Below are 13,918 nucleotides of genomic sequence, written 5' to 3' on the forward strand. Positions count from 1 at the left end.
CAACTGAAAGATATTTGCGAATTGAGCTGATGCGTCTCAGCTCAAGATATGCAGCCTTGCATATGTTCATGACATGCTGGTGCAATGTGAGAGTACTGTCCAGAGTAACACCTAGGTTTCGTACTGATTGTGTGAATTTAATGTTGGTGTTGCTGATATTTATTGTTTGAGGTAAAGGATATGAATGAGAAAGTCTTTGTGTTGTGATCAGAATGGCCTCAGTTTTATCATCATTCGTCTGCAGCTTGTTACATGTCATCTATGATTTCACATCAGAAATGCACCTCTCTACACGTTGGATGGTAGCATCAACTTCAGTTGGGTGGCTAGATTTGTATATTTGGGTGTTCATGAGCGTACAATTGGTGAGACGCTGGATGATGATATATGACACTTGAGAGCGATTGAGTGTACAGAATGAAGAGAACAGGCCCAAGACCCCCCCCCCCCCCGTGGAACACCACAACATAGATCAACTGGGCCGGAGTATATTCCAATGACTACATTAATAATTTTCACACATCGTTGTGTTATTATAGAGGCATTAGTACTTCTATGTTAGAGTCGTATTGGAAAAGCAGTAAAATTGAATATCTTATTCTTTCGACAAAACCAATTAATGCATACATGGATCAGCATTAGTTTGTAATAAATTCTTTGAAAGCACTTGTGGACATCGAATAGAACGGGAAACCTACATTCACTATGGCTCGATAAACTAGTCCAATGTCATTTATTAAAGATGTTAAGTATGATTAAAGGTCATGATTCTTAAGTTTGTTCTCCCTGAGTGCTAGCAGACGAAGGTTGGCAAGGAGACGTTTGCTAAATAAACACAAAAGAAAACATATAAATGAGCATTTTCATTACCAGAAATAGTATTTTAAACACGTATAATACAACCGTACAGTTCCTGTTGCTTTCACAAACAGTATTCTGTTATGAAGGCCAGTTAAACTAGATATAAAACAACATTAACGTTTTTCATATAAAACTGTCTTCATAAATATTCTAGAAACAGATTAAATAAATTCAAATGTTAGGGTCTTAATGTAGTCATCGATATGACCATCTTCAATTCGACTACATTTAAATAAGAACTGTTAAATAATTCAAGTGTAAACACAAATGTATTTTGAAAGCAATATATGTCTTCTCAAAATACTCATTGGCTATGACAGAAATACAAACGGTAGAGGAAATAGAGGTAGTTCTTATATAACTATATAACAAGAAGAAACAATTTGATTGATAAACAAATTCTATAATCTACAAATGAAGGAGTTACTGGAGAAAGACAACACCTAATTATATATATGTATAGTGCTATGTATATGGAGCAAACTTTGACAAACAAACTCTTAAGAAAATTAATAACACTTTTCTTTTCTTTAATTCGCATTTTTACCAAAAGAGAAGTAAAATAAATTTGCGCTGAAGCAGAAAATAGCTATTACTAGAAAGCTATGAGATCTTTTTAAAAGATAACTGAAGGAATGTTGACTTTATCTTACAAAATGAAAAATGAATTAAATAATTCGATTCATGTGATTAATTTTTTCAAAGGATTTCAAGCGTATTTATGGGAAATGATAGGAAGAAATATAAAAGTATCGTGAGCGTTTAGTATTTCCTCTATTGATATAGATATAGGCCTCTATACCTCGTATTTGATGTGGAATTTTTGTATGGTATTATGGTGGTGCCTGTGCAATCTTGAACCATAAAGACACGGAAACTATCAATGATGAAATCCACAAAAGTTATGCAACGAGGCTTGAGAAGGAGGTTTAGGCTTTCCAGATGCTTGGTAGTCCAGCATCATATTACCCCGTACAAACTTTGTCACTGATGGACATTCATACCACCACCAAGTTATGTTCCACCGCGCTCAGAGGTAAACGTACAAAAATCCCATGGGCGATAAAGCAGATAAGACTCGAAAATACAAACAATACCTTTGCAAATTTAATTTTAATGACATTACATTTTGGTATTGGTTACTGATATCATTAAGTTCAAAAGATTCACCCCTTACATCACCGTTAATCTCTTTGTTTTGTTATTTTAAGTGAGATGAATTTTTCAGAGGCGCGGCACTATTGTGTTTCGATAAGTGGGTTGTATTTACGAATCACTGACCAGCACAGTAAGAGCAATGGACGGAAGTTAACACGCATTACCTTTCTGTGACAGAATCAGCAAGAAGCCAACTATCCTTTTAAAATCACCGTATTACAACAGAAGATGAACGGTGCTTGTGTCGGGACATTGAATGTTTGAATATTCTCGTGAAGGTTCAAAGAATGTTCAGTCACATAGGACACCCTAGCTCAACAAGTGTCATATACATATCGGCCGATGCCTTATAAGCCACGTCATATCGGTAATATGTAGCAGCAAAACAATTAATATGTACTTCCCTAGCTTTTACAAGTTGTTAGAATCGAGTCGTATATAGAACTTTGTACCAAGCTCACATTAATTGTATCCAGTAGTGTCATTTTACCAGGGTAATTGCTCCATGATGTTCTGTGTAACTTTATTAATGTAGTACAGTAAAACCTGTCATGAGCGACCTCTGCTATGAGCGACCACCTGTCATTTCCGACCACAATCGTAATGCACGGATCGATTTTACTATATAAACGCTCTGTTATGGACGACCACCTGCTGAACGCGACCAGCGACCGCGATTTCTTGGCAAAATATGCATTTTGACACTGCTATGAACGACCGCATCGCCAAAAAATCAAAACAGATTGACACCACTGACCTTAACTTAATCCTTTGTAAACACTAGAGCTCGGGATAAATGTAGTATGCAAACAAAGTACACATTAAATAACACTATAGTTGAACAACCATATATCGGGATAAACACCTCTAACCATCATTTAATCCTTTGTAACAAAGACTGCATAAACAGCAAAGATTGCTCTAATAAAGTATTTAAAAATAATTTGTCTTGCTACAGTACCAGTTTTGTGAAATTTACAACTCCAGCGTACGGTGTCATTTGTAAACTGCAGTAAACCAGACTAAAGTACATGTCACTAACCGCCATTGTAGTGCCGAAGTCATGTGAATAGCCAGTAAGAGTAACATCAAAGGGAGTAATGATGGATATACGCAGTCAATTTAGAGGTTTGTATTTTTTCTTTATCTTTATGAAAACTCACAAAACGCCGGTAGTCCTTATGTCCAAGTGAGAAATCGTTTGAAAGGGCTTCAGTGTTGGTTTGAGTACGTCGTTTTCTTTCCAGTTAATCCATATTGCCTAGAGGGTGAATGAGCTCATTGTCTTTAATACTAGTAAGTGAGAATCATTTCCGGATTTTTTTAAAATTATTTTTTATTTCTTTTGTTAGTGTTTCACCAAGCCACAATCTGTTTACGTGGGTGCAGATGGTCGGAACATTTGTTTATCGAGCTATAACGCTGTTGATTTAAACTTCGTCTCAGAATAAATGTATTGTTTCTTGATGAGTTAATTATGTCTTTTGGTTTCATTCATTGGTACATAATATATATTTATTCCACAATTCCCCAAAACCTGATCAAAACCGATAGTCTTTATAACGTCAACACTAATAACAACGGCAGAATCTCCGCTGAAAAAAAGAAACATTTTAACACTGGAAGAAAGGATTAATGTCATTGAAAGAAATGATAAAGGCGAGACCACTCGCAAAATAGCAGTCAGCTTAAGCGTCGGTAAAACGCAAGTTCAAAATGTAATCAAAGACAACAAGTCCATTAGAAACGAATGGCAGAAAGGTGCACAAGCACAGAGGAAATATGCCATGGCACGACGGACAGTTTACGGAGATCTGAACGAGCGAGTATGGGAGTGGTTTTGTGTTGCAAGGAGGAAAAACATACCAGTAAGTGGAAAGTTGATTCCGGAAAAGGCAATAATTGAGATACATGTTCAGACCAAATAGCTGAGTAAAACATGTCAACAAAGAAGTATAATGGATTTCTTTTAAAAAAACAAGTGAATAAGTGTATAAAATAAGATATATACATCATATCTAACTGTTCATTTTTTGTACATATTAATGTGATGTTGAAATATAAATTTTATTCTCGTTGTTTGATAGATGTATATCTTTATTATATAAAGATATTTTGAGAGGAATGCATGCAATATTTAACAAGATTCATGAATAAAGGATATGATGCATGTACAGTGAGTATGGGTATTATTTATTTTTCAACAATGCTAACTATTGACCCTGAAAACCAGTCTATTTTCACACACCTCTTTTGAGAGACCACCTGTCTTGAGAGACCGCTTTTGGTTGGCAGAAGGGGCGGTGTCTCATAACAGGTTTTACTGTAGTGTCATCACTACCAGAAACATTGGTAGACTCTGCGCGTCTATGGCCGATGAACATGGAAGGCCCTGCAAACGTGAACTTCTTTCTTTGCCACATATAAATCACAAGTCTTGGTGATGGAATAACTAGACATTTTCGTATTTGCAGTACAAGGATTCATGCCCATCGCACATAATATGAATGCATTATTGCCTTATATACATCAATTTTGCATTGCAAGAAGTGATATTCAACAAGGAGACGGAAAAATGAAAATGCTCTGACATGAAAAGATCACAGTGTTTTCTGTCATTGACCTGTCTCAGGAAGCCAAGCCTGAACTACCTAAGTGAACGCATTGCTTATTGGCTTGGCAAGTTCAGGGAAAATCCAATTGTTACAGAATATAAATTTGAACTGGTTTGACGTGGTATTGTTGTATATAATTGTCCATCATGGGACGATCAACCGTGTTGAGATTTGCTCTGAAAGTTGACGGTAGTGCTTCGTTCATCTGCAAGAAGTAAATCGTGCACCAAAGATTTATTTCAAAGATGAAGCACCTTCCGTTGATGACTTTCGTTCAAGGGAGAACAATCTTGTCGCGTACGACTATATAATATTTCAACACGAAGATAACCCAATGAGGACATTTTGCCCAGACAGAAACGAAAATAGAGATGTGGTCTATGTAACACAACACTACGCACACGTATAAAAATGATTGGGACAACTGCAACATTGACGAACATGGCTTTGTAGTTATTCATTGAACTTGATGTGCAGCATAAATATTCTAAGTTGCCAGAGAAAAAATTCAAATAGAAGGATTTATCGTTGCATATACGGGATGGATTTTTACCGCGGTGATAAGACTGTGGAGTTTTCGACGTTGTGCTACGCCGGATGAGAGCATATACTAACAGTTATGGTAACACTGTTCCTCCTGTTGACTAATATCTGCGTCAGATTAAAGTGGTTTTCAACAAACCCTCATAGTCAATGAAGCATAATCTTGTTAAGAGTAAAATTTGAAATCGACCGTTGTCGACAGTTGGGATCTCCCTGAAGAACGCGAATACCCGGAGCTTTAAATAATTCTTAGACAAAGACTATTTTATAATTGTGTCACAGGTGTACCAGTAAAAAGGAAAAATTAGTTGGAAATGCTTGTTCAGTTTGCACTTTATCAACGCAAGAATCTCCAACAATAACACTACGCGATTCCATTATTAACAGAAATACTAAGATAGACCTTCATTGTTAATCGTATACTCATTATTCCCACTATGAAAACAAAGTCATATGGACAGCGTTCTTTTGCATACCAGGGCCCAGCAACGTGGAATGAATTGCCCACTGAAATTAGACACAAAGACACAGTGATCCCATTCAAGAGTGCTCTCAAAACTCACTTATTTCGACTGCAAGAACAAACTTAAAGACCTAATAATGTTTCCTACCTTAAGTATTCTCAGCATGTTTTTTTGTTTTCTAATTTCATGGTGTTTGTTTTTGTAATCATATCATTATATGTTTTTTTTCTTCTTCTTATAAGTGTTGTCTAATGTTGTAAAGCGCTTAGAGCTTCTAAAGATTAGGCGCTTTACAAAGTCCTCATTCTTCTTCTTCTTCTTCTTCTTCTTCTTCTTCTTCTTCTTCTTATTATTATTATTATTAATGACTTGAGAGTATAATAGAAGAGTAATAACAGCATCTCGGGGCCCCGGATATCTTGTCCATCTCATCGTAGTTGAATAAACAATATGCGCTGAAAGCAAATTGTACATTGCCTTTACCTATTTTAAAAAAAAACGCAAAACAATAATGAGTTAAAGGTTTACAACCACACCTCATCCCGCCAGAACAGATGAGGAAATAATTTTACGGAAACCACAAAACGTGACTGTGTAGCGGTTATAGGTTCTCCATATTAATATTTTTTATTCCCACACGATGACCATTAATAACGACTCGTGTTTCATTCCCGCTCAGTTCAGTCCAAATCATACTAAAATGAAATAGTACGTTTGGCAATGGTTTCTTAGGTTATTGAATTTCACGTCTGAAATGGTACTGCCGCTGCTACACTCGATCCAAAATGATAGTATTACAAGGTATATTTAGATAGTTACATAACGTTCGTGTTGCGCTATTCGATCACACCCACACGCACAAAAGAAGCTAAAACAGCTTGGCAATGTACATTTTTCAGTAGCAGGTGCTGGTCTCTAGTGACATCATAATGGATTTAAGGTAGGTCTTAATGTGTGATGTCTCTCTCAGTCAAAATCAGAATCTTTAGGGTGATCTTGATTTCAATGTTTGGTTTCAATATAGTTTGGTTAAGTACCTTAAAAACAGAGAAATTGTCAACTCTGTTCTACTGAACTGAGCGGGAATAAAACAAACTTCTCCAAAGAATTCAAAAAGTTAGCTTCAAAATTAAAGACCAAACGAATTCAAAATAGAAATGAACCATATCTTGCTAATTTAAAATGCTCAAATCCTTACTGGAATTAAAGTACTTTGATTTACATTGCGATCATACGCGGGTGAAGCAAATATTCAGTGGCACTAGGGAGAGTCTGTGCCCGAGTTTTCATTGTCTTTTTCAAGTGCTCAGACAAACGTTTGCACGCAAGAAACTGTGGGGAATCGTTCATTTTTTTACATCAGCCATTAGTAAATATACAAGTTATATATTAAACACTTATTTTAAAAATCACATAAACAAAACAGTACCTTTCCTCAAGCAGTTTGTTTCGGTACTTCAATTCATAGATTTTAGAAGCATTCCTGATGTCTCCAATGTAGAACGTTTCATCATTCTTTCTTTGTACAAACTTCAGAATCAAGGACAATTAATTTATGTAACGAAGCTATGGTCTTAACTTAAGTATAAAAAAGCAAAGCTTTACGAGCTATTTAATTTTCTTATTATTAAAATGAAACTAAAGAGGAACTTACAGTATTGTGAATTAAATCCCGAATAATCATCAACGTTTTATCACAATACCAAACGTATAGAATGTTTCGAATGAATCCGAAAAATCTTGAATGTTTTGATGTACCAATAACTTTGAATGTGCCGACGTACCAATGGCCTTGATGTATCACAATGATCTAACCCAAGATATATTTGAATAACTCAATTATAATTCCAAGATAGTACTTTAGTCCGAAATGTTAATGAGCATTTTATAATTCCATCGAAAAATTAAATTCATAATTCTTTTGAAATTATAACTGAACACAACTAGAAACGATTCCACAAAGACTTATGTCAAGAAAGGGTTGAATAATCATGTAGATCTCAGCCTTATATTTGACATTATGTCGCAATAGTTTTTTTCTTTCTGAAAACAAACTCAATCATTTTAAAGAAAAGTTACTCAGAACGGTACACAAATGCTTGCAGAAACTTCTAAGATTTAAAGGCCGTGTCAACATGTTTAAAAAAATATAAATGACATTTACCTTAAAATAAAATCAGTAATCATGGACCAAAGTTAGCTGTCTTAAAATAATGTTAAAGGTATTCCCGGTATATAATATAAAGGGAAATATTTTATTCGTGAAGAAGTCAAATGTTACACTTATTTTGCAGAAATGAAGAATCTAGTCGGCATACTTCTGATCGGCCTTCTGTTGACAACCACCATGAATATATGTAATGGCCAGTAAGGATTTGGTAATGGGTATGGAAGCCGCGGATATTACGGCGGATTCTTCAGTGGAGGGAGACGTTATGGGTTTGGTAGAAGTAGTATCTATGGAGGAAGAGGAGGAGGATTTGGAGGAAGAAGATTCGTTTATGGCTAACTGACAGGAGAATTTCTTTGATAAAATATATTAGGTAGCGACTTGCATTATTTCAGTTCAATTTCACTGACCATGAATTTACACGGCGGTCGTCTTAGGTACTTAAGTCTGTTTTAATATTATGATGTATATATATATGTACAATCGACTTCAGATTAGACTGTTCCCTTATAACTCTATTTTGTTTTGAATTTTAATCCCTGGCATATCTTTTTTATGTCATTTTATCAATAAATGTAACTCTCAATGCATCAGTTTTTTTGGTGAATGTTGGAATTTGTGCTACATTTATTGATTATAAAAACATTTTATTTATCATCATATGTTAAAATACTAAAGAATTGCTATAAAGTTTAAATCTTTCGATTGCAATCATTAATTCATCTTATCATTTACTTTTGATTTGTCTTTATTTAAGTAAGAACTAATATAAATAAAGGATTTCAAGGCCGCCTTTTCCTTACGATTGCACATTTAAATGATTCTTACACCACTTGTTTCACTTTTTCTGTCTTATTTCAGATTAACAGATCAACACGAAGCACGTTTTCATTTTTAATATATATCTAGTTCATTTGAGTGCATTTAAGATATATGCAAATAAAGAAGAAAAAACATTTTCCGTGATTTGTACTTTTTAATGGGCAATAGTGTCAGCAAGTTTTATACAAATAAATGAGCGTATTGGTTTTATTTCCTTTCTTGATAAACGTTTCCTTGTAAAACAACATGAAAAACTCGAATCCTGAAACTTCGGAAACAAGTCTCTCTCTCTCTCTCTCTCTCTCTACATATATACATATATATATATATATATATATATATATATATATATATATATATATATATATATATATATATATATATATGTTTGTTTTTTTGGGGGGTCCTTTTCTACATCAATGGAATAAAGTGGAAAATAAACTTTGGTGGTCTGACCGAACCTGTTATTGAAAAACTGCTGGAAGAATAGTCATGGAGTCAGAAAGCAGCTGCTCTGATGATTGAAATGAGACTACGCAGGTTATGGTGAATTGTCTGAGATAGTTTCATGATCTTCTCGCAAGATCGGCTCCTTTACCGGCTATTAATTCGTTTTTTGCTCATTCGTCCATTACAACAGAAATGTATCATTCCTGCGCCGAAACCAGCATTTAATTTTTCATGGTTGTGTATTTGTCAGCGTCGATTAAGATAGGTTCGAATTCTTCTTATTGGACAGCATTGTCGTGCAGCCCATTAGATACGTGGCCTGCAATTGTGTTGAACTTTGTTTATGCCAAGACGAGGATTGCATCATGTTAGCGTTGATGGATTGTCACCGGCTGATGAAATCTCTAGTGACAAACAGACACAAATCTGAAAGCTGTGATCTCAAGCGTAATCGCGGTGGTACTGATTCTTACTAACAATCCAATTCCGGCCTCACCTGTGACCAGAGACACAGCCGTTAGTATTTTGTCTGTACCATCCACCGCACAGGAAGGACTAAATGCATTGTGCTTTTTAGCCGAAACTTGCGAGACGATTATCTAGTGATGAAGATTACTGTGATGCGAAAGAGCGCCTTTAGTTGAAAAGAATCTGCTGCTTTGTCGTCTCTAACATGAGTGATTGCACAATTTGTGTACTAACAAGAACGTTACGGATGTGTGATATTGTCTGAAATCACAGAACAACTATTGTGGTAGCCTAAACGTTTCTTTGAGCTAGCACAGTATCTGTATCAGTAGGGTCATCTTGGTAGACAAAATAAAAAGCGTTGTCGCTTATGGGAAATACAAGCTGTAATGTAATGATACGCTCATCCTTTTTTTCTCATCGTCTGGCTGTTCTCGTACCAGGGTAATGACGATTTTTTGCAGTAGTATCCTGCTTGCCACTTGGGTAAAGTGCGTTTTATTCTTTTAATTTGTTGTCCATCGACAGATCGCCACTCAATGTATCGTCAGAGTTTAATACCTTTAAGGCGACACCAGTGTATTCGCTTATAATAGTCATATAAGCGCACTTCCTGCCCCGTGATTGAGAATTGTGTCTTGCAGTGTCATTTCTCATATGTTTGCTATTAGTTGATATTTCCAATATTTAATTTAATTATATGATTTTATAGCTTCTATCATTTCAATATAAACCAGTTTGACTAAAGGCTTTTAAAACATAATTTACTTATCCATGACATCTGTCAAAAGTTAGCATCCAGAATCTATGGATCAGAAAGCAATTGCATCACGTTTAAAGGATCCATGATCACTCAAACCAATATCGTTGGTGGCACTCGCAAGCACAAGCGCTTTCATTTAATATCAAAGGTGATATTTCACGCAAACATAATGACCGGTGATTGCTTTTCGTATGTATGTATGTATGTATGTATGTATGTATGGATGGATGGATGGATGGATGGATGGATGTCAATGGTGAAATGTATGTATGTCAATGGTGAAATCCTAGACTATCCAAATGCAAAACGGCACTGCCAGACGGCATTTTCTCCATTATGTCACAAACTGAACGAAGTGAGTCGAGCTGTTTTGAAAATTGTACTATTCCTGATTACGACTGGCTTATGTTGGAAATTAGCAGACGCAATTAGGATAAACTGGTTTCTTCCCGTGTGTTACCGGTCAGAACCCTTATCCCTTTAAATCTCAGGAATATATAATATAATTTTTCTTTCAAAGATTAAAGTTAATAAAAAATATTTTTTGGGGGTGGGGGATTGTTCATGGTTGTTTTTTTTCGAGAAGGGTTTTAGGACAAAACTCTTGCAGGTTATTACAAATGAAATGCTCTTTCTGAACTAAAAACATAACTTAAAATTAGCGATGATTGGAATAACACAGAAGCCAGTTCAAGAATCGGGACCAAGCTACGTTGGCCAGCCTCTGAATTCCTTCACGAAATCAATAATAACTGTGGTGTCAAGTTTTGGGAAAAGAAATCTGCTCAGCATGAAAGGAAATCTCTCATGATATAAGCAGTACAGTTTCAATGCCTTGTTATAAAATCAAGAGATAATGTTTTGTTAAATAATTTATAATCAAATACTGAAATATATCAGTGGGAGAAAATTATATCCTCACAGCGGCGATCTAACATTTTTTCAATTCAATTAAATTAAATCGTTTATTATCATAAGTATTTACATGCTTACACACTGCATATTACAAATACTGCATGGTTACCAATGATGTATGAGTAACTTTAAATAAAAACTCAAAACGGTAATTGACAACAGTTGAAAAGTAGAGGATGGACAAATATTATTGTGATTAATTGGAAGACTGTTAGCACATCATCACACTTCACACTTTAATTTGAACTTTATTGATTAGGACTAATTGAATTTTACAAAATGTGTTGTTTTTCTCTCTTTTCAGTTAGTTAATTTAATATATATATATATATATATATATATATTAAATTAACTAGTTGTAAAGAGAGAAAAACAACACATTTTGTAAAAACGTACACTGTTCTCAGATAGTTATATATATATATATATATATATATATATATATATATATATATATATATATATATATATATATATATATATTTACGAGTCTATCCTTTTAAAGTAAGTAACAGAAAAGAGTGAAAAGCAACATCCTTTGTAAAATTCAGCAAATAATTTATTTCTCTGGAATACAACGGCGAGAATGAAAATAAGAATTTACGTTATTGCGATTTAATCCTAAAATAATCTTATAATTACAGACACAAGTCCCAAACATAAATGTTCTGAATAAACTTTAGTGGAAATCCAAATTAAGCCCAACGCTGAAAGTGTTGACTTGCCTGTGATGGTTTGTAAAGTGTGGATGTGCAAACATTCTTTTGATGGATCACAATAAGACAATCCAATAAGAAATCTTTTTTTTTTTAAAATTCCAGTCTAATATCAAGTGTCCATTTCAGAGAACGTCATTGGAACACTTTTGTATTTCCAGTAAAGAAATAATTTGAATAATTCCAAATCAAATACTGTACACAACAATAACTTGATTCTGCTCTGATGATAAAGCACGAATTACTAATATTTCCAGTGACAAGATTATATAATCCTCAACTTTTCCACAGGTCTCAATTATCATTCTCTAAAATTTGCTATTTCCTAATCTAAAATAACCTTTTAGAAATTTCTTAATATTTACAAAATTATATATATATATATATATATATATATATATATATATATATATATATATATATATATATGTATCTATATATATATGTATCTATATATATATATATATATATATATATATATATATATATATATATATATATATATATATATATATATATATATATATATATTTATTTATTTATTTATTTTTTTTATTGAAGGCTATGATGTATAGCTAGCATTCGTTTGTAGAAACATTTTAAGTTCGTAATACATCAAACATGAAACTGTGAAAAGTAAATCCATATCAGATAAATGATAAATGTTCATAAATAGATAATTTTGCTGAAATTAGTTACCGATCTTTAATATCATAATAATTAAGTTTTCCTTTTCTAACGATTAACTTCATAGGTGTTGTTCAAGGGTTTAACGCCATTTTTCAGCACACGATAGGCTATACATGGCGGCCAGTATTATTGGTGGGGAAAGAACCCGGGAAAACCCCCAGAAAGAACCACCGACCCACGAGAAGCTACTGGCAAGCTTTCTCACATACCCATATTAGCCGAATCCGAGACTCGAACTCACGCAGACAGAGGTGAGATGGCAGTGATCCGTAACGGAAAGGGCTTTAGACCACTCGGCCACTCTGGGCCCCACTTCACAGGTGTAATTGCTTAGCTATATGCTGCTTTTATGTTGCTAGTCTTAAAGTCATTGGTTTAGGTACATGTACATATTCCTTTTGTGACATCCTCTACTTTTGTGATTACTGAATCCATTATATCCATGATCATATTACCTTTCTCTTCACCGTTCCGGTGGCCTAGTGGCTAGAGCGTCCGCCTCGGATGCGGGACATCGTGGGTTCGATCCCCGGCCGAGTCATACCAAAGACTTACAAAAATGGTACTAACAGCTGCCTCGCTTGGCGCTCAGCATCAAGAGGTTAGTATTAGGACTGGTCGACCTGGTGTCAGGATAATGTGACTGGGTGGGACATCATGCTACATGTCTGCGGCATGATGCCCCAGTGCTAGACATCTCTATAAATTGTGATTTGGATTTTTATTGCAGACATCGTAGCGATATGACTGAAAAATTGTTAACGCTACGTGAAAAATCCAAATCACATCACATCACATCATTTATCTCTTTTTTTTCCCTTTTTAAATTTATTTCAATAGAAATTGAAGGGCCATGTAGATCTTCAAACAGTTATTTATCGAGATCAGATTAATCATATTCAACAAGTCAATTCGATCTTGATTGTCATTTAACTCATTTTCATTGACAACCAAATTAATATATCATGTCAGCTAAATTTAATTTTAAAAGCATCGTCCTAAGAAACATAATGCGAGGAGGCTATATTCCTAACAAAGACAACTGAATCATCAGTAGGAATTTGATAGAAGAATACAGTCTGAATGAAGTAGCTACCTATCACTACTAGCACAATCCCCATGCACTGAACATTATATATTTAAAGAACTCTTTTTTTTCTAAGAGGTAAATGTTTGAGAAATAAGACAATAATAATTCTCTTTAAAAAAAAATGACTACACTTTTTCACGCAAGCGCAGTCAAATTATTCTTTTCGATCCATCTCATTCATTAACACATACAA

The 13,918-nt window shown here is 34.4% G+C and overlaps 1 long non-coding RNA gene across 1 annotated transcript; it reads left to right on the forward strand.

Annotated features, from left to right (window-relative positions):
* Positions 1 to 2,438: 2,438 nt before the first annotated feature.
* LOC149772666 (uncharacterized) lies at positions 2,439 to 8,766 on the forward strand. The gene is made up of 3 exons (XR_016417622.1): positions 2,439 to 3,147; positions 7,936 to 8,184; positions 8,673 to 8,766. It is a non-coding gene; the product is annotated as an uncharacterized LOC149772666 (long non-coding RNA).
* The last annotated feature ends 5,152 nt before the right edge of the window (positions 8,767 to 13,918 follow it).

Source organism: Sinohyriopsis cumingii, unplaced genomic scaffold, assembly GCF_028554795.1.
Source record: "Sinohyriopsis cumingii isolate HCF-2022 unplaced genomic scaffold, ASM2855479v2 utg001306l, whole genome shotgun sequence".
Lineage (NCBI taxonomy): Eukaryota > Metazoa > Mollusca > Bivalvia > Unionida > Unionidae > Sinohyriopsis > Sinohyriopsis cumingii.